This window comes from Schistocerca piceifrons, chromosome 11 (genome assembly GCF_021461385.2).
Source record: "Schistocerca piceifrons isolate TAMUIC-IGC-003096 chromosome 11, iqSchPice1.1, whole genome shotgun sequence".
Lineage (NCBI taxonomy): Eukaryota > Metazoa > Arthropoda > Insecta > Orthoptera > Acrididae > Schistocerca > Schistocerca piceifrons.
The window spans coordinates 93,558,884-93,586,839 of record NC_060148.1 but is presented as its reverse complement, the minus strand read 5'-3'; the positions used below and the strand labels follow the sequence as shown (position 1 = coordinate 93,586,839).

Below are 27,956 nucleotides of genomic sequence, written 5' to 3'. Positions count from 1 at the left end.
GTTTCAAGAATTAATTGTTCTATATATATATATATATAAAGAAAAGAAAAAAAACAGTTGCAATATTGTATTTAGCAGAAATACGTGAATTAATGCCTCCAGGTAAGAAATAAGCTACTGAAATTTATAACCATGTATGTTGGAAATACGAAAATTTATTTTGAAGCAGCATTAATGCAAAATTTATATTATAGTTTGTTGGATCTTGAGAAGAAGTAAATGCCTCCGTGTTATGTTAACTGTACTAATACAGTGTAAATTAGTATAATGTTTGTTACTGGGCCTACTTCAAAGATATTTTATTCCGTACCTGAAAAGTAGCAGTTGCGTCACCATTGGCGATGGCGACATCTGTAATATACTGAGACGGCGTGTTCATCCCGAGAGAGAAAGTCATAGTTAGTGTTAAATACTTCGTTATAGACCAGAAGAAATGCATAGTGAATGTCGCAAAATTACTCACTACATTAGTGTCGTTATGGTGGCTTGCTTAGCCCATGGGCTGTGATGTCTGTGAACGAGGAACAATAAAGTGTTTTGCTGTCATCTGATGTAGAGCTCCTTCAGTCTGTAGCATGAGCCATTGGTTCGTATTATTAAGTTCTTCAGATTAAAGCTTCCCCCGGTTATTACATAATTTCGTGAGTTGTTACGTTGGGATGAAAGGGAATGCCGAATTCTGTTGCATTTGCTGCGGCCATTTTGTGTGCTTTGGGCATTCACCTATTAGTACCGCTCTACAGATCGCTAAATAGTGTATTGACAGAAGAACATAGTAATAGGCATGTTTCAGTGTGCTTTCGTAAAAACCTTTAGCAACAGGATTTTGGAGATGTGTAACACACGAAATAGGTTCAGTAAGAGCTGCTGGTACGTGTATTTTTCAGTAAGTGCGTTATTAGATATCAGAGAATAGAAGATTCGTCATCTGTGGTACGCACGTCACAGGCCCAAAATAAATTCAGTTCAATATTTGTCTATCAAGATTTAAATAGCCATCTTATCTTTTTTTCCTTCACGAGTAGTATTATAGTAAATGGTTTTATTCGGATGTGGTGAAGTAACTTTAGTCTCTCAGTTGTTTTGACTGATCATAATTCTGAAGATATTCATGGGGGGGAAAAAAGGCAAGATGTCTCCCATAACTCTCGCAATTGTCTTCCAGCCTGAGATTTAGATATCCTGTTACTTTGTTATGTGACGTTAGAACCAGAAAGTTGTGAATCAGTTTTTCCATTGAACACTTTGTGTTCCTGTGTAGTTGTCCATTTCCTGTGGCCAGTGGAGGGTTTTAAATTTAATATGAGCGTTCTTATGAGAACCCTCGTTTTTCAGGTAGGCCTACACAAGACTATAGTCCTGGACAATTTGAAAACCATTTCAGTCAAAGAAGAAAAAACAGATGAGATGTGTGCTAAGCTAGACACCATGGTAAGTGACTTCCTTGTGTTTCTCACTGCTGTTCATTAATTTCTGTGTGCAGGATGGTGTGTTAGTAAGCGTAATTCATGTTATGTTGCTGGAAGCATGATGAATTCAGTATAATAATGTTATCTGTCGATTTAATTTTCTAAAATTAATAAATTGCACAATAATCCTGAATCAGCTATGTTTTATGGCATACACGGCTGGTTTCACAACACAAATTTCTTTCGTGTAGTGTAAAAAAGTAGAATAATTTAGCCATATGATGTTATCTGTGTACCCCAATGTTGTCATGGAACAAAAATTGTCAAAAGACTAAAAGAAGGGTGAGGGAACATAAATTCCATAAAATCTGTTTCTTTTGGGGGAGCAATTTTTATGGACTTCATGTCCCCTATTTGCTCTTTTTGAACTTTTGTTCTTAGACAACATGGGGGTGAAGATGATCTCAGATGGCTAAGTGATTTAGTTTTTACACCAGATGATGGAACTTTAATTGCTCCAAAACCACCATGTGAGCAATAAAGTGTCTGCCCCATAAGAACTCTTTGTGTTGATGTTAAATGTGACATTTCATAACACTGCATTAAAGTATGATTTGTATAGAACCTCACATTGAATGAAGAGGAGAGTTTAATAAATATCCATAAACTTATAATGCACCACTCAATGGAATTCATGGTATGTTAGCGTAGAAAGGGTTTATTCTGATTTGGTATTCTTCTTGTAAATGTCAACTCTTAATGTGCAGCAGAAGAATGGTTCCACTATGGTGAATATCAGCAATGTAAAGAGATCTATAAATTGAACCAGTGCAGGTAGGGCATTATTAAGTTATATAGAAAATGTGATTTACTTGTTGTTAGGTGTTCCCTTCTAACCAAAAATAATTAATTTGGAATTGAGTTTGAAAAGATCACTGGTCTGAGAAGTTAGTATCATAGCAGTTTACATCAAAAGCTGTCTTTGAATACGTAAACAAGGCTTCAGCACAAGCAACAGCTGCAAAGTTCAGTTTCTGATAAATGTCATTAGGAATTAATTGTTATGCAGCCCAGTAGGTGCAAAATGAAGGTCTGTGTTGTCAGCAAAGGTGTGAGTCATGAGATCACACATTGATTAGTGTAACTACCAATGAAAATCAATAGTGAGATGTGCAATCTAACAATCTTTAATGTGATTCTATAAAACGCTGACAGTTCGCAAAAAGTGATAACTAGGTGGTAATGGAATTCCTTTATTTTCATATTGTGTTTTGGGTGTAACCCATTGCCAGATGAGCTACTAAATTAACAACACATTTTTATACTGCAAATTTCAAAATGTATAGATATCTATTATTACGGGTATAAAGGTGTGAAAACCAAAATGCATATTGTTTTCACATAAATACATACTGCAATACAATATAATTACAGTGCTATGACAAAGAAGTCTTCAAACTTATAAAACCATGAAATTCCTTTATTCACATAAAGAAGGAAAAGCTGAGATGGCATATACACATCTAGCGGAAGAATGAATATAGTGGCCCTCATCACTACATAAGTAACCTCACTTATGCTAGATGGCATGTGAGTGGTGGCTCTACAGCCTGCCAATATGGGATAGTAAGCCATTACTTCATACCAAGATTTGTTTCACAATAAGAACAGAAATTTTTACACATTTAAGTTAGGATATATTTCATGCCAACATAAATGCAGAATAAAATATGTTGAAGACAACTAGTAAAGATGAAGAAAGGTAAAGTAAAAAGATGTAATTACAAAGAAATGAATACCCTTAGTTGCATATGTGTTGATATATGTCAACAGGGACAGATGGAAATGTGTGCCCCAACCAGGAATCTGAACCCAGGATCTCCTGCTTACATGGCAGACACTCTGTTCATCTGAGCCACCGAGGACACAGAGGATAGTGCGACTGCAGGGACTTACCTCTGGTGCGCCTCCCATGAGACCCACATTCTCATCTTATTGTCCCGCACTATGTTCATAATACCACTGTCTATTATACTCTTACTCGCAGTCTTACTGCCGATTCCCGTTCGGGCACTGTTTGTGCATCCGCACTGAAGATAGTCAAATGTACAAAAGAAAGGTGAAAATTATATAAAGTGTGTGTGTGTGTGTGTGTGTGTGTGTGTGTGTCACACAGTGCCGGCAGCAATGCCACGATTAATGAGTATAATGGGCAGGGGAACTACGAATATAGTGCAGAACAATAAGTTGAGAATGTGGGTCTCATGGGAGGCGTGCCAGAGATAAGTCGCTGCGGTCGCACTATCCTCGGTGGCCCAGATGTAGAGCGTCTACCATGTAAGCAGGAGATCCTGGGTTCAATTCCCGGTTGGGGCACACATTTTCATCTGTCCTCGTTGACGTATGTCAATGCCTGTATGCAGCTAAGGGTATTTATTTCATTGTAACGTCATTCTAACGAGCTGCATGGTCACCGATGGTATCTGTTCTTTCGGACGTGTCTGAAAGAACAGCTACAGTCTTCATATATATGAAAAGATTTTACTTGGGCATAACAAGTACTTCTTTTGTAACTTGTTTTATTTGACTGTGTGCATCACAAAATGGAAGATCATACATTTCTAACTGTGTAAAATACAGAAGAGAAATTAAGGTAGTAGCTAATTAAAAATGCTGAAAATCATAGTCGGTTACCATTCACTGTTTCATTGATTAGTTAGTGCTGGGTTAGTACAACAATGAGACTAAAATGTTGATCATTCTTCTGTACTTACTACCTCAAAACACTTCAGCTTAGATGCAGTCTTTTCCTAATTCCTGCAACTGGACCCTTAATTTCTTCATGATTTCTTCCGCATCTCCCATTACTACAAATCTAGTATGTGCTGTTTTGTGAGGTAAATATAGTGAAATAAAACAACCTCCAACCACCATCTATACCAGTCCTGTAACTGGCAAAACGTATACTATCAAAGGTAGAGCCGTCTGTGAAATGACTAGTCATCTACTAGCTGTTACGTGCATACTATTTGGCTTTTTATAGCGGCATGATTACCACCAGGTTATCAGGATGAATGGGGCATATACAGAGGGTGTATACTGGCAAACACAATATCCTGTTGCGCAGAATGCACTAAAACATGACAGTCATGACCTTGGTGCCTGTTTCACCACACATACTATCTGGATTCTTCCCCCAGATACCAGTCTCTCTAAAATCCACTGGTGGGAACTGGCACTACAACATGTCCCAGTTCTTGCCACCCACCGTGCCCTTATTTAGCTTAATTTCTTCCATCTCTGCATTTCTTCACAGTAACTATTCCTTTCTTCACTACATTTTAGTTTTCTACATCTTTCACTTTCTGACGTGTATATTTTTTTCTGCTTCCCTCCCACCTCTCTATCACACACAGTGCTCTTGTTAACTTGTGTATGATGTTTTAGCAGTAATCTGTCTTCCATACTGCCCTATTTTCCACTTTTTATCTCTCAGGTTTTTAAACCTTGTCCAGTGCAGTTCCCAACAATGTCATTCCTTCTCATCCCATCTGGTAATTTGCCCCTGATATGGTGTTCCAGGTGACTCCTCTGAACTCTACCCCTTTTTTCTAAACCTCACTAGTCTTTTTCCTTCATACCAAGTGAGGTGGCGCAGCATACTCACATTCGGGAGGGAGACGGTTCAAACCTACATCCGGGCATCCTTGATTTCCCCAAATCGCTTCAGGCAAATTCTGGGATAGTTCTTTTAAAAGGGCATGGCCGACTTCCTTCCCCATCCTTCCGTAATCCGATGGAACTGATGACCTCACTGTTTGGCCTCCTCCCCCAAATCAACGAACCCACCAATCCTTTTCCTTCGTTCCCCTTCCTTCCCCTTAAATTCTTCTTCCAGGAGGAGCCAATGGCTCTGAAAGCTTGCATACATAATACCTTCTATATCTGTGTTCACCTCCCGCTGTTTGGTGAGTAGATTTTGTATCTATCCAGTTACACTGCAAGTTACTTTGTAACTACAATTTTATGCTAAGGCTAAATACACTTCTGACCATTGAAATTGCTACACCAAGAAGAAATGCAGATGATAAACGAGTATTCATTCGACAAATATATTATACTAGAACTGACATGTGAGTACATTTTCACGCAATTTGGGTGCATAGATCCTGAGAAATCAGCACCCAGAACGACCACCTCTGGCCGTAATAACGGCCTTGATACACCTGGGCATTGAGTCAAACAGAGCTTGGATGGCGTGTACAGGTACAGCTGCTCATGCAGCTTCAATACAATACCACAGTTCATAAAGAGTAGTGACTGGCATATTGTGATGAGCCAGTTGCTCGGCCACCATTGACCAGACGTTTTAAATTGGCAAGAGATATGGAGAATGTGTTGGCCAGGGCGTCAGTCGAACATTTTCTGTATCGAGAAAGGCCCCTACAGGACCTGCAACATGCAGTCATGCATTATCTAGCTGCAATGTAGGGTTTTACGGGGATAGAATGAAGACTAGAGCCACGGGTCGTAACACATCTGAAATGTAACGTCCACTGTTCAAAGTGCCGTCAATGTGAACAAGAGGTGACAGAGCCATATAACTAATGGCACCTCATACCATCACGTCGAGTGATACGCCAGTATGGCGATGACGAATACACGCTTCCAATATGCGTTCACCGCGATGTCACCAAATACAGATGCAACCATCATGATGCTGTAAACAAAACCTGGATTCGTCTGAAAACATGGTGTTTTGCTATTTGTGCACCCAGGTTCGTCGTTGAGTACACCATCTCAGGCGCTACTGTCTGTGACGCAGCATCAAGGGTAATGGCAACCATGGTCGCTAAGCTGATAGTCCATGCTGCTGCAAAGGTCATCAAACTGTTCGTGCAGATGGTTGTTGTCTTGCAAATATCCCCATCTGTTGACTCAGGGATCGAGACGTGGCTGCATGATCCGTAACAGCCATGCGGATAAGATGCCTGTCATCTCGACTGCTAGTGATAAGAGGCCGTTTGGATCCAACACGGCGTACCATGTTATCCTTCTGAACCCACCGATTTCATATTCTGCTAACAGTCATTCGATGTTGACCAATGCGAGCAGCAATGCTGCAATATGATAAACCGCAATCGTGATGGGCTACAATCCAACCTTCATCAAAGTAGTGATGGTACGCATTTCTCCTCCTTACACGAGGCATCACAACAACGTTTCACCAGGCAACGCCGGTGAACTGCTGTTTGTGTATGAGAAATCAGTTGGAAACTTTCCTCCTGTCAACACGTTGTAGGTGTCGCCACCGGTGCCAACCTTGTGTGAATGCTCTGAAAAGCTAACCATTTGCATATCACAGCATCTTCCTGTCGGTTAAATTTCTCATCTGTAGCACATCATCTTCGTGGTGTAGCAATTTCAATGGCCAGTAGTGTATTTTTACTTTACTCTTTTTATTGTTTACTACTTGCCTTCAATATGTTTAATTTCCCTGTATGTTTGCATCAAATACACACTAATTTAAATATGTAAATATTTATGTTGTTATTGTAAAATAAATCATGGTAAAAAGTTATTTACCCTCCTGTATTGGCAGTTTGCGGCACCGTCACTCACAATCCATCTCGTACAAGGAAGGTTACTCATGTAGTGTTCCCAATTATATTCATTTGTCTGCTAGCTGTCTGTATGTGCCTTCAGCATTGCTTTATTTGAATGCAGTAACTTCGTGGTCTTATAAGCTGGAAGGACTTGTCACAGTATTGTAATGTTAGTTTTCAAAACCTTTTGTCTGTATTAATGCGTTTCTATACATTTTCGCATTGTGTTGTTAATTTAGCAGGCCATCTGATGATGGGCTGTACCTGAAATGCATTATGAAATATTTTTAGAAATATATTATAAACCATCGATTGACAAGTTTGTTCATAACTAACTCCTAAATTCACTTCACATTGTTGTAAATAATATTACAGAAAATTGAAGCCCTTCTACTTGTGAATTGTGAAGCCTCATTTGCATATGACTTGAAATTTGACAAAATGCAGCCATTTGGAGTGTGGTCAGCTGTTGGCCTGCAAACTAACTCATGGGCCCAAGACTGAAACTGTTGAAATGGTGTTATTCCTGTACTTGAATTTTAATAAATACAAATGTGCTTCATTATAGATTTTAAAAAGTGAGGTATCAGTTTGGGATTACTTTTGCCAGTAATTTCACAAATGTAATCCACACTCAGCTCTGTGGAAAAAATTAGGACAGTAAGTAAATATAACAAATACTGATAGGGTGGCTAAAGCATAATGACAATTGTTGTGACAGACTGATCTGTCCCATAGCCCAAAGTATATATTAGGTTGTAAGGTGACTCCTTGGTTGTAAGTTGGCAAAGTCACTGAATATTAATTCTTCTTTGTTGCTACATACTGATGTACAGCATAGCTGGATGTATATGTTACTTTGAGAAGTGACAGTTTGATTGTGAGTTGGCAAATCTAACAGATGGTATGTCATGAGAATAATGATAGTTTATTCTTATTTTGGCATTTATTTTATGCCAATTTAGTTTTTGGCATGAGGTTCTTATTCACCATTTTCATATCGTTATGAGTTAATCCAGATTACGAGGTTCAATATTTGCTTGAAAATACCTTTTAAAATATGATTATAACACTGATAGCTTAAAATAAGTCTTTTTAAATTAACTGAAAATTGTGAAGTTCTAGAATCAAAGGTAACGAGTTTTGTTAAACACTGCTTAACCTTGGAGCTGAACCTTGGAAAATGGCGAGAGACCATGAGAGATCTTCTTTCACTTCATGTGCTACTTCAATTACAGGACTTTCCATTCCTCTCCTTGAAAATTAAACCATAATAGCCTGTCACAGTTTTCATTAAAAATGTTTGAAATTATTTTCATGCTCCTGCTCCAGATTTTCTGCTGGCAAATCAATTGTTTGTGTATTAATTTTCTCACACAGTTGAACTGCATGGTGTATTAAATGTTAATAACAACCACCACAACCATGTTTCAAGTACATTTGTTACACCAAAACACATTTCATTGTAAATGAACATCTCCAGGTGGCATTGAAAATATGCCAACAGTGTTATGAACTAATTTTCACAAACGGGCAGAAATTTACTGATGGGACTCAAAAATGTATATTCACCATGTAATTCAGTCAGAGCAGGGAAATGATGGGAACGAAATTGTGTAGTCACAAATTTTTGCACATTACTAGGAATGAGTGTCCTGAAAACTATACTGAAAATCCTGTCCAGTGATGTGTGCATTGGAGTGAGGGAGGGGTTGTTTAAAGGTTACTTTTTTATAATTGGTTGAATAACTTGAACAGTGCAGCTTGCAGCAAAAATATTTACCAATACAAATTTAAAATTTGCTACCAAAAAAGGTTTCATTCATTTTTCTCCAGGACTAATAGTTTGTGTTGCAGGGGATAGGAAAAATTGCAACATTATGAAAATTATTGTTGTAAAGATGTAAAATTCGTGTTTACCTTGAAATGAAAATAGTTAAAAACAAGTGTTAAATGTGTGTACCACATCTAAGAACAGTAATCATATTGATGGATAAATTGTGTTCCATGTGTGTTACAGTGTGGAGGTGGGAAGAATGTGTGGTAGAAGTGCAAGGGAAGCAAGGTTGCTGCTTTGTGTTCATGCACTTTCTTCTTCATCAGTATGTAAGCTGAAAGTCGAGCAAGTGATAAACCACTTTAACCTGTTACACCACAAGAAGCAAGTACAGGGAGTTTCACAATTTTATATGGGACTTATGAAACACTTGTGACGCTTCGTACAGACATACTTGGGTGATGTTGATGCTACATGGAAAATTGGATTCATGTTACTGTTAGTATTAATTCAAGTAACACATTTGGACAGAATCGTCACAGCTGAAGCACTCCCAAAATCTGAATAGGTGCAGAGGCTTTTTGTGTCCCCACAACAGAATGAGATCAGCTAAGTGTTACAGAATTTAAGTTATTTTAACATAATGATGTTTTAAGGAACATCTTGTTCTCATTTGTTGAATACATAAGCCGTTCACAGATTGTGAGGCGGAGGTCTTCCTGGTCTCGACTCATAAACCGTGCGGCGAACTTGGCAGCAACACGGTGCATCCCAAAATGCTGTCAGTGTTTCGTGACATGATCCTACCAAAATGTTACATTCTTCTGCAATCTCTCGGACTGTTAGTCTTGGTTGGCACACACAGTTTTGTTGAAGTTCCTGATAAGGGCGTCCTGAACAAGGGTCACCTTTAACTTCTGTCCGGTGAGTTTTAAACTGTGTGAACTACATGTAACATCGAGTATGGCTTAAGCACACATCACCGTGCGTTTTATGCTTCATTTGATGTGTATCTGTAAAGGTTTTCCTGAGTTTCACGCAAAATTTAAAGCAGACACGTGGCTCCTCTTAACTCTGCCACCTTGAAATTTGGAAAGTATGTGACAGAACATGCTACTCAATATAGCACTGAACCGTAACTAGCAGACATACATCAATGAACCTTCTGGCAGTTACGCATTAAACAAACACTGGCAGTTACGCATTAAACACAGTGTGTGCAGAGATGCCAACCACATTTTGCCCCAACACACTATTAGCGAGAAATTACGAATGTTCTGCAGTATTCTGAACAGACCTCCTATTTCGTAATAATAAAAAGTCTGTAGGACACTACTAAAGAATAAGGCAGCATTTCAAGGTGCAGCTTTAGGGCTACCTACTTCCTCTCTGAAAACATCACATGATATCAACATTATCAAACGTTGAAAGCTATATGAAAAGTGTCTGAGAAAATATGAAGTTCTTCTATATACTTGAAATTATTATACACATTACTGAAAAAAAAATATATATTTCCATCTTTTAGGGTGGGTGTACCTCAGAATCTTTAAAAGAGCTGGACCTAGTTTGAGATCTTTGTTACTCTGCATTGGTGGAACAACAGATAAACTACTTTATGTGCAGCATGACAAATTCCACTTAAATTGCACTCTGTATGTTTCAGAAGTGACTGTAATGGCAGAGATGAAGGCTGAGAGAGGGAGTTTTGTGAGCGACCTGCGCATGCTGATGGGAGCTTAAAATGGCGCAGACGTGACTCTGGCGCCCAGGGGCTCGGAGCAGTCAGCACAGTCACATCTTGGCAGGGAGGAGCCCCGTCTTCGACGCCATGTTGTGTTTCTTGCATGTCACTTCACAACATAGCTGCGAACACGGGGCTTCTTGCTGGCATGTCGCAGATTGAGCATGCAGCCACTTAGCAGAGGTAACTGACATAAGAGAAGCTCCCTTACAGCAGTTGTGAAACAATCCCTAACCATACCGTAGCCTGCGTTATAGTCCAGCAACACTGTGGACTGAACTGTCCAAAATAACAGCAAGTGTGTTACATTGGGATATGGAGTACCTTGCGTGTATTATTTTGCCATCTCTTGACCCTGAATATTTATAAAAGAACCAACTCGCGATAATAAAGAAACTACACATCTTTCATTAATTGCAGCTAAAGGATAATTTGAAATGTAATACAAGAAACTAAATATCATAATGTCAATCAGATTCATTTAGGACTACCGTATTTACTCGTATCTAACCCGCACTTTTTTTCCATTTTTTGTAATCCAAAAAACCGCCTGTGGCTTAGAATCAAGTGCAAAGCAAGCGGAAGTTCTGAAAAATGTTGGTAGGTGCCGCCACAACTAACTTCTGCTGTCGAATATATGTAGTGCGACACAGGCATGCTTTGTAGGCACAAAGGTAAATACTGGTGCCAAAACCTCAGCGTCAGTAAATAAATTTAAAAAAAAAAAGTGGAAGACGAGCATTTTTCTACGTCCCGAGTTTCGACCACTGCATTTTCATACACTATCCAACGAAGTAAATACAAATTCCGTATTGTTCATCTTCGAATGTAGCAGAATTTCAATGTACTACCAAAATCCGTCTGGCGAGACTGTTTGGGATGTTTGTCAATATGGCCAACTTGATGTTCTGAGTTTTTTCCTTCCCCTGAGAAGAGATGGTTGCTAATAGGAACCTGATGAAATGTGAATCACATGCAGTATTCTCTTCACCATAAGAATAATACGAATATAAACAATTTGCCATGTATTGTTTCGTGTTTGCTGCTATCTCATTTAAATCCTGTCTGCCTAATAAACTACAAAACTTGAGTGAGGCAACAGCAAACGCAGAAGAATATACGTATCGTGTCCTATTTATATTTGCATTATTCTTATGCCTAATAGTGATACAGTCAGAAATGAAGCACAGCAACTGACTAAATTTTTAAATCTAAGAGGACTCCGATTTCTGTGCAGAATGTGATGTACTAAAGAAGCGGCCACAAAGATTTTCAAACGGAGAAACATTTTCGCCTAACTCTCGTTCAGAACCTGTTCTATCATACGCAGTCTATTATTTGGTTCTTGTTGATCATTATCAAAGAAAGCAGCAGTGTAAGTAACAACAAATAGCAGTCTCTTGCCATTTTTTCGCTAATGAGACAATTCCTCTCTTTTTTTTAATGTTAAGCGGTGTTGCCGCGCACAAAAGCAAGCCATGCCGCGAGCGGCGACAGACCCTAAACACGCACTATCAGAATGTGACGAACAGTACAGTAATGCGTTTTCTGCTTAGTGACGTAAGCACCTAGAACAAAGAAAACGGCACTTATTAGATCGAAGCAAAATAAGCAGTCAATTCAAACCAGACGAAGCACGTGAAAAAGGAAGGGTACCCGTATAAATACGGACGGAGCGCCTGACACATAGCAATGGCTACCTGGTAAAGCTTAACTGCTAAGCTTACGACTCGAAGCAAACTACTGTAGCTGTATCGTCATTCATTCGAACTAAATTGTCTCATATTACAGTGGACCAACATTGTTTCAATTTGGAGGTGCAGCCTAAAACTTTTCTCTCCCCTTGAATTTAGAGTCTCAAATTTCAGGTGCGGCTTTGATTCGGGAATTTTTTTTTCTTTTTTCCTTTATTTGAGTCTCATTTTTCAGGGGTGGCTTAGATTTGACTAAATACGGTAAATAATTCTTTTTCATATTTCCCTTTGTGATATCATACACCGAAGAGCCAAAGAAATTGGGACACCTGCTTAATATCTTTTAGGGCCCTCGAGAGCATGTAAATGCACTGCAGCGTGACATGGCGTGGACTACACTAACATCTGTAGTAGTGCTCGACAGAACTGACACCACGAATGTTGCATGGCTGTCCATAAATCCATAAGAGTCTAAGGGGTGGAGATCTCTTCTGAACAGCACATTGCAAGGCATCCCAGATATGCTCAATAATGTTCATCTCTGAGAAGTTTGATGGCCAGCAGAAGTGTTTAAACTCAGAAGATTGTTCCTGGAGCCACTCTAGCAATTCTGGTCGTGTGGGGTGTCACATTGTACTGCTGAAACTGTTCAAGTCTGTTGGAATGCACAGTAGACACAAACGGATGCAGGTAATCAGACAGGATGCTTACTTACATGTCACCTGTCAGAAATGTATTCACCCCCCAGGGGGCCCACAACTATTTTGTGGATACGTGCGTAGCGAGCACGGGACCCCGAGCTAATGTGGCCTTCCTTCCTTTCCGGGCTGCATACCTTCCCTTTCCGCATCCTTCCCCATCCCCCATCTTCGCCCCTCCTCCCATCACCTCTGGCTCTTTCCTTCCCTTTCTCCCCATCTGGGAGTATGGTTTGTGCCTACGTCCGGAGACGGACGCTCGTAAATGTAACGCATTCTTCGCCTTCTTTGCTTGTATGTCTTCTTCCTTCCTTTGTCCTTCTCTTTTCCTTACCTCTTCTCTTTACCCTTTTCTCCGCTGCAACGTTTGAAACCTCTTCTTTCCCTTTCTCTTTCGTCCTCCCTGTGCGTGTCTGAAGGCCGACCCACGCAATTCCATGTGTAGCCGGTGATGGGGTAACGCATAATTCCCCGCCCCGGGTAGACAGGTAGGACACGTACATATCCCATGGTAACGGCCGGGCCCAGGGAGGGGTGATTACCCGAGCTGATACCTTCCAAAAGTGCCACTTGGTCCCTCCGTCCGTTTGTCGGGAGGTGTGAACAATCACCTAAGGCGGGAGTGCCCTCAGAGAGGGCCCCCACAAGGGAGGAGTGCGCCATCGGAGACGCCGGTAATCATGGGGGATTCTTCCGCAACGGTTTCCTCACCTTCCACTACGTCTGCTCACAAGCGTAAGTTCACTGACTCTCAGCCACAGACAGTTCTTCCATCCTTGCCACAGTTCCTTGTTGTTTCTCGGTCTAACGAAGGTCACGACTTCTCCACGGTCAACCCTTTCATTATTCAGAAAGGTGTTGATGCAATTGCAGGTTCTGTAAAGTCTTGTTCCAGATTACGGAATGGCACCTTGTTGTTGGAAACAGTCAGTGCCCTCTAGGCACAAAAATTGCTGCGAACTTCACTGCTCCACACCTTCCCTGTCCGGGTTGAAGCGCACCGCACTTTAAATTCCTCACGTGGAGTCGTATATACATGCTCCCTCGATGGATTGTCTGATGAAGAAATTCAGTACTACCTGTCTGACCAGGGCGTAACGGCTGTTCATAGAGTTATGAAAAGGGTTGACACGAACATCATTCCAACCCGCACTGTCTTCTTGACATTTGACAAAGTTCAACTCCCATCGAAAATCAAAGCAGGCTATGAGATAATTTCCGTTCGCCCTTACGTCCCAAACCCTACACGTTGCTATCGGTGTCAGCGGTTCAATCACACCAGCCAGTCCTGTTGCAATCCGGCCAAATGTGTTACGTGTGGCAAGGATGCCCATGAGGGTGCTTGTCCACCTCCATCCCCTCGCTGCATCAACTGTATGGGTGCCCACACTGCTTCCTCTCGAGATTGCCCAGTTTTTAAGGATGAAAAGCTCATCCAGGAAATCAGAGTGAAGAGAAAGGTGTCTACCTTTGCTGCTCGAAAATTATTCGCCAGTCGACAACCCACTGTGCCTCAGACAGGAAAATACAGCACTGTCCTTGCTTCTCCTTGGCCAACAAAGGAGGCGGCCACGCAGACTTGCAACCTCACCTTTAGTGCCACGATCGTCAGATCGGCCAGTGCAAAGATTGCCCGTTCAACCTTACCACTTTCGCCTGCCCACTGTATGGGTCACCCTTCATCGGGTTCTACTAAATCTCGAGCCCAAAAGTCAGACACCAAGACTTCGAAAAAAGAGCATACTCGTGAAGATTATTTACGTATCCCAACTTCACAACCATCGGTTCCTCCTTCGTCTAAACATCATATTTCCAAGAAGGCTACAAAGAAACCCAGTTCATCTCCTTCTCCGCCAAGGCGTGTCCCATCTACAGCACCACCTGGCGGAAATCGCCCTTGGCCGTCTTCTGTGTCGCCAAGGCAGCAATGCTGGCGGCCGATCAACCGGCCGATCGCTGGTGGCAGGCGCTGCTCCTGACCAACCTATGGATCAGGATCTTCTGCCTTTGGCTGAATGCCATTCCATGCTGTCAGTCGCAAGCTCTGAGCACTCGTTGAGTTGACGGCACCCTTGGTCACATTCCTCCATTTTCTGTTCACCCTATGTCTATTGTCCACTGGAATATCCGCGGCATTCGAGCCAATCGGGATGAATTGTCTATCCTCTTAGGATCCTAGTCACCGGTCATCTTCTGTCTTCAGGAAACAAAGCTGCGTCCCCATGACCGCTTTGTTCTCCCTCATTTTCAGTCCGTCCGATATGATCACCCCTCTGTTGAAGGCACTCCAGCCCATGGAGGACTAATGATTCTTCTCCATGATATTCTCCATTATCACCCAATCCACTTACACTTCCTTCAAAGCTGTCGCCGTCCGTCTTTCCCTTTCTGGATACACGTTCACTCTTTGTACTGTATACATTCCATCGTCCACACCAATGGCACGAGCTGATCTCCTTCATCTTCTTGGTCAGCTTCCACCCCCTATTTGCTGGTTGGGGACTTCAATGCCCACCACCCGCTTTGGGGATCTCCAAATCCTTGTCCACGTGACTCACTATTGCTAGACGTCTTCCACCAAGCGGGTCTAGTTTGCCTCAACACTGGGGTCCCTACATTTTTGTCTGCCTCCACGACAAATTTATCTCATTTGGACCTTGCGGTCGGTACTGTTCCGCTAGCTCGGTGCTTCGAATGGTTCGCCCTTGATGATACACACTCGAGTGACCACTTTCCATGTGTCCTTAGACTGCAGCCTCAACTGCCATATATGCGCCCGCGACGCTGGAAGTTTGCCCAAGCTGATTGGACACTTTTTTCGTCTCTAGCGACATTCGATGACAGTCACTTTCCTAGTGTCGACGATGAGGTCACTCATATTACAGACGTTATTCTTACAGCTGCGGAACGTTCAATACCACGCACCTCCGAATTGCCCCAGCGCCCCCCAGTTCCTTGGTGGAACGAGGCATGCCGTGACGCTATACGTGAGCGGCGACGTGCTCTTCGCGTTTTCCGCCACCATCCTACTTTGGCCAACTGCATCCGCTATAAGCAGTTCCGTGCGCGATGCCGTTGTCATCCGCGATAGCAAGAAGGCAAGCTGGAAATTCTTTATTAGCTCATTTAACACCTTCACTCCCTCCTCGGAATTTTGGAGTCTGCTTCGACGGTTCTCAGGCGCGCCTAGTTCCTCCCTGGTCTCTGGGCTCACTGTCGTGCATGACACATTAGTGGACTCCGTCACAATTTCTAACTCATTGGGTCAGCACTTTGCTGAGATTTCGAGCTCTTCAAATTACCCGCCAGCGTTTCTTCCAAAGAAACGTGCAGCGGAAGTGCGACATTTTGCTTCTTGCTTTCTCCTCTCAAAATCGCGAAAGCTAAAATACTGTTTTCTCCATGCGGGAACTCCAACATGCACTCTTCTTCTCGCTGCTCCGCCCCAGGACCGGATGGTATCCATGTCCAAATATTGCTGCATTTATCAACACATAGTCTGAAACAAATACTAACAAAGAGATAGAGGGGCTGGCCAGTACTTACCTCAGCTCAGTACAGCCGATAGATACACATAAAACAGAACTGAAAATTTACATTCCTAGCTTTCGGAACTTTGTTCCTTCATCAGGGAGGAGAGAGGGGAAAAAAAGGGAAGAAGGGAAAGTGGATTCAGTTACTCACAACCCAGGTTATGAAGCAACAGGGAAAGGTAAACAGGGAGGGTAGCAAGGATGGAGGCATGGTTGACATCATATTTCCAAGAAGGCTACAAAGAAACCCAGTTCATCTCCTTCTCCGCCAAGGCGTGTCCCATCTACAGCACCACCTGGCGGAAATCGCCCTTGGCCGTCTTCTGTGTCGCCAAGGCAGCAATGCCTCCATCCTTGCTACCCTCCCTGTTTACCTTTCCCTGTTGCTTCATAACCTGGGTTGTGAGTAACTGAATCCACTTTCCCTTCTTCCCTTTTTTTCCCCTCTCTCCTCCCTGATGAAGGAACAAAGTTCCGAAAGCTAGGAATGTAAATTTTCAGTTCTGTTTTATGTGTATCTATCGGCTGTACTGAGCTGAGGTAAGTACTGGCCAGCCCCTCTATCTCTTTGTTAGTATTTGTTTCACATCTTATATGTGATTTTCCATTAATCATTCAACACATAGTCTGCGTTACCTTTTTCACCTTTATAATCGAATTTGGACCGACAGTGCTTTTCCCAGACGATGGCGGGAAGCTATCGTCGTTCCTGTTCCGAAACCTGGAAAGGACAAACATCTCCCCTCTAGCTATCGCCCCATTTCTCTCACGAGTAGTGTCTGTAAGGTTTTGGAGCGTATGGTGAATTACCGTTTAGCTTGGTGGCTGGAATCCCGCAGTCTTTTAACACCTGCCCAATGCGGATTCCGAAAGCATCGTTCTGCAGTTGACCATCTTGTTGCTCTCTCCACTTCCATCATGAACAATTTTCTCCGGAAACGCCAAACAGTAGCAATATTTTTTGATCTGGAGAGAGCATACGATACCTGTTGGAGGACAGGCATCCTCCGCACACTGTCCTCTTGGAGCTTTTGAGGTCGGCTGCCCCTTTTTCTTCGTGAATTTATGGCAGAGCGCATATTTAGGGTGTGGGTGAACACTACTCTCTCCCGTACTTTCTCCCAAGAAAACGGGGTACCCCAGGGCTCCGTGCTGAGTGTTGTACTGTTTGCCATCGCCATTAATCCAATTACGGATTGTCTCCTTCCTGATGTCTCGGGCTCCCTCTTTGTGGACGATTTTGCGATCTACTACAGCTCACAACGGACCAGCCTTCTTGAAAAACGTCTTCAAGGATGTCTCGATCGCCTCCACTCTTGGAGCGTCGAAACCGGCTTCCGTTTTTCTCCCAGTAAGACCGTTTGTGTTAATTTTTGGCGACGTAAGGAGTTTGTCCCACCCTCCTTACATCTAGGACCTGTCAACCGTCCGTTTTCAAACGTCGCTAAATTCTTGGGTCTTATGTTTGACAGAAAACTGTGCTGGTCCTCCCACGTTTCCTATCTTTCGGCTCGCTGTCTGCGATCCCTCAACACCCTCCGTGTCCTGAATGGTACCTCCTGGGGAGCGGACAGAGTGGTCCTTCGCCGCCTCTATCGCGCCTTAGTGCGCTCGAAATTGGACTATGGAAGCATAGTCTACTCCTCTGCTCGGCCGTCTATTCTTCGGCGTCTCGACTCTATCCACCACCGTGGATTACGTTTAGTGTCTGGAGCTTTTTACACCAGCCGTGTGGAAAGCCTTTATGCTGAGACTGCTGAACCTCTGCTGTCCAATCGGCGAGCAGTCCTTCTGAGTCGTTATGCTAGCCATCTGTCTTCCATGCCTGCTAATCCAGCCCATGACATTTTTTTTTGACGCCTCCTTTGATGTAGGGTACGCAGGCCGCCCCTCCTCCCTACCACCACCGGGAGTCCGCTTCCGTCAACTGCTCCGTTCTCTTTCCTTTCGCTTTCCTAAAACCTTCTTGACAACTTGGGGTACAGCACCGCTTTGGCTCCGTCCCCGGATCTGCCTGCTCCGTGACCTTTGTCGATTTCCGAAGGATGGTACCCCTTGACTTGTTTATTGTCAGGCATTTGCTGCTCTATGTGCACAAATGACGGAAGCCACATTTATTTACACCGATGGCTCGAAAACATCGTTAGGTGTAGGGAGTGCCTATATTGTTGGTGACACCCCAAATCACTTCCGGCTTCCCGACCAGTGTTCGGTTTATACTGCGGAGCTTTACGCTGTTCTCCAGGCTGTCCACTACATCCGCCGTCATCAGCGGATACAGTACGTTATCTGCTCCGATTCTCTCAGCTCTCTGCTCAGTCTCAAAGCTCTTTACCCTGTGCACCCTCTGGTCCACCGGATTCAGGACTGTCTGCGCTTGATCCACCTGGGGGGCGTCTCGGTGGCGTTCCTCTGGCTCCCGGGACACGTTGGTATCTGTGGAAATGAGGCGGCCGATATAGCAGCCAAGGCTGCAGTCTCTCTTCTTCGGCCAGCTATTCAATCGATTCCCTTCGCCGATCTACGGAGCGCTTTATGTCGTCGTATTGTTCTTTTATGGCACGCACGTTGGTCGACACTTCCCCATAATAAATTGCGGGACGTGAAAGCTCTTTCTTGTGCTTGGACCTCTTCCTCCCGAACGCGTCGTCGGGAGGAGGTAATTTTAACTAGACTCCGGATAGGGCACTGTCTTTTTAGCCATCAACATCTTTTAAGCGGCGATCCCCCCCCACTCTGTTCCCACTGCTCTCAGCTGTGGACGTAACACACCTTTTAATTGAGTGCCCCTATTTTAATCCGTTACGCTCCCGTCTACAGCTGTCGCCTGATATATTGTCGATTTTAGCAGATGACACGCGCTCAGCCGATCGCGTTCTCGAGTTTATTAGTGCCAGTGAAATGACGTCAGTCATTTGAAGCTTTTTTGGGGACAACCAACCCCTTTCTTTAGAGGATTTTTAAGCCTTCCTTCTATTTTTAGTTTCTCCAATTTTATGACTTTCGTTCCCATTGCTGCTGGTTTCCATTTTCGGTTTTTTACTGTTTCTTAAGTCCTGGACCAGGCGCTAATGACCATAGCAGTTTTGCGCGCTAAAACCAAAACAAAACAAAAACAGAATTGTATTTAGACGCACTGGGGGTCCCACATCACTAAAACTGCACATGCCCCACACCATTAGAGAGCCTCCATCAGCTTGAACAGACCCCTGCTGACATGTAGGGTCCATGGATTCATGAGGTTGTTCCCATACCCATACACGTCCATCAGCTTGATATGATTTGAACCCAGACTCCTCCAACTGGGCAACGTGTTTCCAGTCATAAAGTCTAATGTCAGTGTTGTTGGGCCCAGGCGAACGTGAAGCTTTGTTGAGGGCCCAGCATTGAAACTGCAACAGTTTGTGGAAGGGTTGCACTTGAGTCACCTCGAATGATTCTCTTCAGTTGTCTTTGGTCCCATTCTTGCAGGATGTTATTCCAGCCACAGAGGTATCAGAGATTTGATGTTTTAACGACTCCCTCATATTCACAGTATACTCGTGAAATGGTCGTGTGGGATAATCCCTGATTCATCTCAGAGACTCTGTCCCATCGGTCATCCCCCAGACTATAACACCATGTTCAAACTCACTTAAATCTTGATAACCTGCCATTGTAGCAGCAGTAACAGATCTAACAACTGCACCAGACACTTGTTGCCTTAAATAGGCATAGCTGACTGTAGCCTCGTAATCTACCTGTTTACATCTCTCTGTATTTGAATACACGTGCCTATTCAAGTTTCTTTGGTGCTTCAGTGTACATCTAGCAACAGCCAAATCCAAAAGCATCAATGGAGAGCTTACTAAGAGTGTAGTTCTCCTGCGCGTTAACGAACAAAATTACTCACAGATTCTGTAATATGATAATTCGTCTTTAAGTTTAATTGATGTTGGTCAACTTCACCGTGAGCAAAGTAAAGTTGCCCGGTCATTACAAGAGCGAAGCTGTGTGCAGGTGTAGATATACCTGCAGTTGCAGGGAGTGAGAAATGCTTTTTGTGCTAACAACTCATAGGCATGTATGCCTCATACAGATCAGCTGCTATTGCATATATTTGAAACGGAAGTAACATGACTTCGCCATTGTGGATTACAGAGGCTGTCCCCTTCGAATGTGATACATACATGTAGCAAGGAATATGAAATTAAATTGACACTATTCTGATACATTATTCTGTTTTTTTTTTTTTTCTCTCTAAATCTTTATTATCTCTATGTGCAATATCGTGTTTTTTGCAAGCATCATTTAGAGGATTTATTCCTTGAACACCTTCAACTAATCTTTCTTCTGATTTTGTTCCTGGACCACAACAATTATGACCATAGGGATGCATTTCGAATGATAATTTATTAATGAAAATATTAACTAATACTTTTCCATATTATTCTTTTTCTAAAATGTATGTGACAAGTTACTCAAAAATGTAATCAAATACGGAATTCCTTTTGGATTGTTAATAATAAAAACACTAAATCTATTTCTTAACATTTGTTATTCCCGCAAATAACTGCTGTCCTATCAGTTAAATCTCTAACATCATTCATCCAAACATATTCAGTTGGTTTTACTGTATATTTTTTTATGAAATCTTCACCTAGTTTTTAATTTTCTTATGAAGACTCTGTATTTGATTGTAATTATCTTAAATTTGGGAAGTGGTCATGAACACTTTATTGTATCAGGTCACTATATTTAAAAGCTTTACCTAATTTCATTTTATTTGTATTCCTTTCAGAAGATAATGCTCTTCAATGGTACAAAATATCTGCATAATATGATAAATGGACACCATCACATATTTTACCCATATCATGTATGGCAAAGTGTTCTTTAATTATTGGATTCATTAACGATACAGTAGAAGTAAAATGGTATTCAATATAACGAGTTTGTTTGCGTAGCCATCCTCCACAGCCAGCACAGAAATATTTATTTTGTAAATAACAAATGCCTACTCTTGCTGCATTGTATTTTCTCTCTCCCAGTTGCATTTCACAGCATGTGACTAGATGGGAGAAAGTGCAGATACCAACTAAAAATGCGAAGAACTGTAACTAATCATTTCTGTACATAAAAAGAGAAGAGGACTGTTTTATTATCTACGAATAATGCATATCAAAAGAAAACTCTATTATTATAGATTCCACTGATGATAAAGTGAAAAAAGGTGAAATGCGTCTGGAAGAAATAAAATACAGTGCAGCAAGAGGAGTCTTTATTTATGAAGAAGACATTCATGAAGTTTAATAACAATTTGTAATCGTGCCTCATATTCAAAAAGGCATTTAAATATGAGTACAATTACTGTTATTAGTCAGTTACCTGCTCACACAAACAACGCGACAACATTTCATGGGATGTCAGTGTCACAACTTAGGGATCACTAAGGGTGGCACCAATCTGTAACAGAGAACAGTCGACATGAAGTGTTTCGAACGGTGCTGACTCGGGGGCCGCGGCCGACTTACCACGCTCTTACTATAACTAGTACGTTAAAAACTAAACTAAACTCCGCCCGAACAGGACTGCGATGGCCCAGCGGTAATGCCCGGCCGCCGTGTCGTCCTCAGCCCATATGCATCACTGAGAGTGGATATGGAGGGTCGTGTGGTCAACACACCTCTCTCCCGCCCGTATGTCAGTTTACGTAACTAGTCTGTTGGGGGTTTGTAACATATCAATTTATGTTACCAATTAATAATAAAGCAAGTACATATGCAGCCTGAGGTGCCTGTTCAGAATGTCAGTATTGGCTCTTGAGTAAAAGAGTTTCACGACCGCTGTTCTAGATGGAGACAAAGGACTGAATGCAGTGAGGGAGTACGAATAGATGTGTGTTGCAGTTATTGGGCGGAGACGGCAATGCACACAGAAGCTAGGCTAATATGGAGAGCTATATCGATCCAGTCTTTTGTCTTAAAGCAACACAACAAATGCTATATTGATAACGGGGATGTGTGTTGTTGCACATTCTCTTCCTGATCCTAATAGACAGTGTAGATGGTTACACAGTATCCAGTTTTCTTGTCAGCATAATTTTAAATATGAGACAAAATTTCTGTTGAGCATAATGAATTTGGTGTGTGGCACTTTACACAACCATCCAGTAACACATGGCACCTACAGTTCATTGACGAAGAATAGTGCGACATTTTATGTGGCAACTTGGATTACAGGAGAGATGGACTGGATGCCCTGTGATACCCCTGGATACTCGGATAATGAAGTCTTTCAGGCAGGGGATATGGCTTCTCAGATGACTCCTCCATCTGAAAGTGGCTTGGGAAGATCTGTTTGAATACATCAAGTCTTCTTTTTAAGACTTTTAGCAAACAGAAAAAACCTCTCATAACTTTTTAGGTAGCTGTCATGTAGAATTAACAACTTTCATTGCTACAATTATTACTACATCTGGATATACATTAGTGTGAACTGAATACAAGACTAGTGAAAATCTCTGTGATAGCAATGGCAATTTACTTACGAACGTGCAGGAACAATCGTACTACCAATTATTTTCAATTTTTATGTGTCGTACACTCAAATTGGAGACACGTAAATGCACAGTGAAAGATTGTCTAGAGCATGCCATACACTGGCTCACTTAGTTAAAATCACACTAAATAGAAGAAATCTGCAAATACGCTTCTCGGGTTTGCTGCCAGATCGTTTTGTGTAACTCGCACAATATTTTGTTGATGGAACTGTTTGACATCGTCAGGTGGTGGTAGCTGGTGCTGTCACTGCTGCAAGGCACGACTGATCAGTAACACAAGAGGTAGGTGTGTAAAAGGGGTACTATCAGAAAGAGTATCTAGTATTGTGAAAAAGTCAAAGGAAATTTGAGCATTCCTCACCTGGTACTTTATTGGTGGTGCTGTGTTGGTGTATTGTGATGATAGAACCTCTGGGCCATGGGTTTGACTCCACAAGCCTCAGATTTCACAAACTCAGATTGACATCTGCCTATATGGTGGTGGGTATTAAGTCTTGCTATCACTTTTATCGGTCTCCTGATTGGTTAAGATGTGCCCTGTCACGAATTTCTACACTGTGCCAAGCTTTTAATCTCACAGTGGCACGTGCAAATTAGGTTCGCAATTATTTGCTGGATGTATTCAAATCTCTTTCTTCATGTACAGTTTTTACTCTGTACAGCTCCATGTCAACACATGTCCAATTATCTGATCCCTTCTTCTTGTTAGTGTTTTCCATTTTTCCGTGTATTCCTTAACCTCTCCAATTCTGCAGAGAACCACCTCATTCCTTACTTTCAGTCCAATGAATTTTCAACATTTTTCTGATCTCAAGTGATTCAATTCCCTGCTGTTACAGTTTTCCCACAGTCAATCTGTCGTACAAGACTGTGCTTCAAACGTACATTCTCGGAAACTTTTTCCTCAAATTAAGAGCTCTTTTTGATACTAGTAGACTTCTCTTGGCCATGAATGCCTTTTTAGCCAGTGCTAGTTTGCTTCTTATGTCCTGCTTGCTCTGTTTGTCAAGGGTTATTTTGCTGCCTAAGTAGCAGAGTTCTGTATAACTTCATCTACTTCGTGATCACCAATTCTGATGTTAAGTTTCTTGCTGTTCTCATTTCTACTACTTCAATTTACTCTCAGTACCTATTCTGTTAATCATTAGATATTCATTCTATTCAACAGATCCTGTAATTCTTCTTCACTTTCACTCAGGATAGCAGTGTCATCAGCAAATCATGTCAATGATATCCTTTCACTGCAAATTTTAATCCCATGCGTGAATATTCATTTCCCTCGCTGCTTCTTCACTGTAAAGACTGGACACTAGGGGCGAAAGACGACATTCCAGACTTACACCATTTTTAACCGACCAATTCATTCTTCGGCTTCCTGTCTTACTTTTCCTCCTTGGTTCTTGTACATATTGTACATTACTCATCTCTTCCTAAAGCTTACACCTATTTTTCTCATACTTTCGAACATCTTGCATCATTTTACATTGTCGATTACTTTTTCCAGGTTGACAAATCCTATGAACTTGCCTTGACTTTCTTCAGTCTTGCTTCTATTATCAACTGCAATGTGAGAACTGCCTCTCAGAGGCCTTTACTTCTCATAAAATCAAACTAATTGTTATCGAAAAGGTCCTCAATTTTCAATTCCATTCTGAATATTATTATTCTTAGCAACTTGGATGCATTAGCTGTTAAGGTGACTCCATGATAATTATTGCACTTATTGATTCTTGCTATCTTCGAAACTGTGTTGGTAACGTTTTTCCGAAAGTCATAGTATATTGCCAGTCTCATACATTCTACACATCAATGTGAACAGTCGTTTTGTTGTCGTGTCCTGCAATGATTTCAGAAAATTTGGTAGAATGTTATCTATGCCTTGTGCCTTATTTGATCTTAAGTCACCCAAAGATCTTCTAAAATCTTATTCTAATACTGAATTCCCCCTCAGAGGGCTTCAGTGCATTCTTTCCACCTATTCGCTCTCTCCTCTGCATTAAACTGTGGAATTACCATTGTACTCTTATTAATGTTACCTACCTTGCTTTTAATTTCACCAAACATTCTTTTGACTTACTATATTCTGATTAAGTCCTTCCGACAATCATCCATTTTTCGATTTCTTCACATTTTTCATGCAGCCATTTCGCCTTGCCTTTCCTTCAATTTCTTATTTCATTCTATTTCTGTATTCCTGAGTTTCCCTATATATTTTTGTACTTCCTTCTTTCATTGATCTTCTATTACCGATGTTTTCTTTAGTTAGCTTCTTTATATCTGTTTTTCCTTCCAGCTGCTGTGAACCATTGTAGATATAAACAAATCTATGCAGTTATAACAAAAAAAATAGGAGACCTTGCTTTTGGGATTACCCTCGTATGTTGGCCTACCTGTGCAAACGGAAGGCTCACCTTTTCTGCAACGTATTTATGATTAAGATAATGATTGAAAACTGTCAAACATCAAATCTCATTTGTTGTACCTGCGAGCGATATGCAATCCAAGGTGGTATCTTATCACGTTTCATAATAATGTTTCTGCAGCATGCTTGCAATGCAAGTAAGCAAACACATTCATGAACGTAAAGAGTGGAAAAAAAGAGGAACTGAAGTTAACGAATGATAAATTAGAAAGATTCCATGTATAACTATGCTTCATTAAGTCATAACAACAATACACCCTTTCATAAAGTTCTCACAACTACATATGTTAGCACACTCACTGGTGCGACACGTTTACGTAATAAAATACGTAAAACGACTGACTATGCAGGAACTGGAGAATATACATAATTCAAATGACTCAACAGATATCTAATTGTACAAAAAAATGTCTTAGAGCTGAAGTGAAAAAGTAATTGACATAATCGTTGAGCGCACCCCCATCGAAAAAATGGAAAGATCTACAAAGTAATGGCGCCAAATGACACTACAAATATTCCAGAGTTTAGTTTTAGGCCTCCTTCCTTTGGCAGATTCTTAAAATACAACGTTGTGTGCGTGTCCGTTTTCACCTGTGCAGCTGAATGTAGCTCAGTCAACTGGTGGTTGCCCCATAACGAAACTACAGAAGATCTTTTCACAGCGGTTCTAGGATTGTGTTTTGGGCTAAATTTCCCCATACAAAACTACAGCAGTGACTCTCTTTTACAGAACGCACCAATGGAGTAGGATTTTCTGATGACGAGCGGTGACGGCGTGCTGTAAAACGGCGGCTGCCGAATATTCGGAATGCTCCTTTAACGCCCTTCATCTGTTGTTGTCTGCTATTACGGCCCGCTGGAACAGTATGGCACGCTTCAGCAGAGGGAAAACAGCCCAGAACTCCATCTGCGTTCTTCGCATCACCGAACACAACAGCATTCACTGCATATATCTGGCGACGGAAGGAACGTCATATATTTTGAAATATGTTCGTATTTATTTAAACCCGTAGTTTTAAGTGTCTGGTATCCGAGAAATTGTTGAAATTTATTTTGATATCAAAATACGTACATCTCTATACAATGCAGCAGAACTACGTAAAAATTAAATTTTGAACGGAAATATGTGAAGGACACGCTACACGATGCGAGATTCAGTGTAGCCAGTACATGAAACAATTCGCCTGCGAAAGATCGATCCGTTTTCAATGTAATTTATATACACTACTTATCTACAAAAAAAATTAATCAGATTAAAATGTTAGCCCTGAATACTGTCAATCTTTATCTTCAGACATGCAGCCAGTCATTGTACCGCAACTGTTTTTTGTATGTATAGTGCAAATGAACATAAAATTGAACGTATCTGAGTTTGTCAAAACAGCTTTTCTTTCTGGGATAATTTACCGATTCATTCTGGTGTGTGACAAAGGATGCTTTGAGTACCACAACTGTTTCAGCCTTTTCCTGTTCCAGTCGCGAATGTGTTTTAGTCCCATCAAAATGTTTGAAATCAACTGAAAAACTTCACACCCACAAGAGTAAAGTTTTCATATATTTTAGCTAAAAGTATCAGTTCCCATTACGACTAGCAGAAGTGCCGTTGCATCTTTCAAATACTGATTATGAAATTGCACTGTCCTCCTTTTCCAAAAATCTGTCTCACAACAGTAGGGGACGAGATCCTTACGCGCACTAGGCTTACTGTAACTCGGCAACCAGTCGAGAACTGAGCTGAAGTTCTGCCGTTTGTATTGATATGCGTCCCAGGTGTCAGTGATTTCTGAACGGAGGATTCTAGAATATTTAGTAAGTAAAAGGCGGTCTCAGGTTAGTCCTCACCGATGATGCGAAAAATATCTTTAGATTACTCGTCGATTAAGAGCTCTGTCTGGTTTTTCGTCCTTTGGCAACAGACTGACGTTTGGCAGTCATTACTTCCAGAATCCACGCAACTCGTGGCGCCTTTATTACCACCGATTTAGAGCTGTCGCGCATGCAGCGCACTATGGCTTCAATTGTTCTCGCTATGTCCACATGGTATTAGTTAACTGCAGGAGCGTCAATGGAAAGATGCCAGAACTAATCTCGCTTATAAGCGGTAACAATGCCCACGTAGTACTATGGACAGAAAGCTGGGTGAAACCTAAAGCCAGCAGCAGTGAGATTCTAAATTCCGGTCGCAGCATATGTTGTAAAGAGAGGTCAATCGCTGGTGTTTAAAGCAATGAAAAGTAAGATCACATTAGAGAAATTAGTGCAGATCCCGAATGTAAAATAATTTGTGTCGAGACAAGCGTTAAAAGTGAATCAAACAATGTAATGGAATGCTTCTATCTACCCCCCCCCCCCCCCCACCACCTCAGCAGCAACAGTGGTGGAATAGTTTGAGGGGAACCTGGATAATATTTCGCGTGTATTTTCTGGCCATGTTATAGCTTTAGGTGGAAACTTTATCCTGCCATCTATACAAGGAGACTGAGGTGGCCAAAACTGCTGGTACGGCCAGAAAACCATGATAGATTTATCCAA

At 41.7% G+C, this 27,956-nt stretch overlaps 1 long non-coding RNA gene across 2 annotated transcripts; it reads left to right on the top strand.

The window, feature by feature from the left end:
* Positions 1-27,773, top strand: LOC124719901. Of its 2 annotated transcripts, none has more exons than XR_007006011.1 (4): positions 1-102; positions 1,336-1,431; positions 10,459-10,719; positions 26,155-27,773. It is a non-coding gene; the product is annotated as an uncharacterized LOC124719901 (long non-coding RNA). The 2 variants fall into 2 exon arrangements; XR_007006012.1 differs by lacking the exon at positions 26,155-27,773 and adding an exon at positions 21,242-21,330.
* The last annotated feature ends 183 nt before the right edge of the window (positions 27,774-27,956 follow it).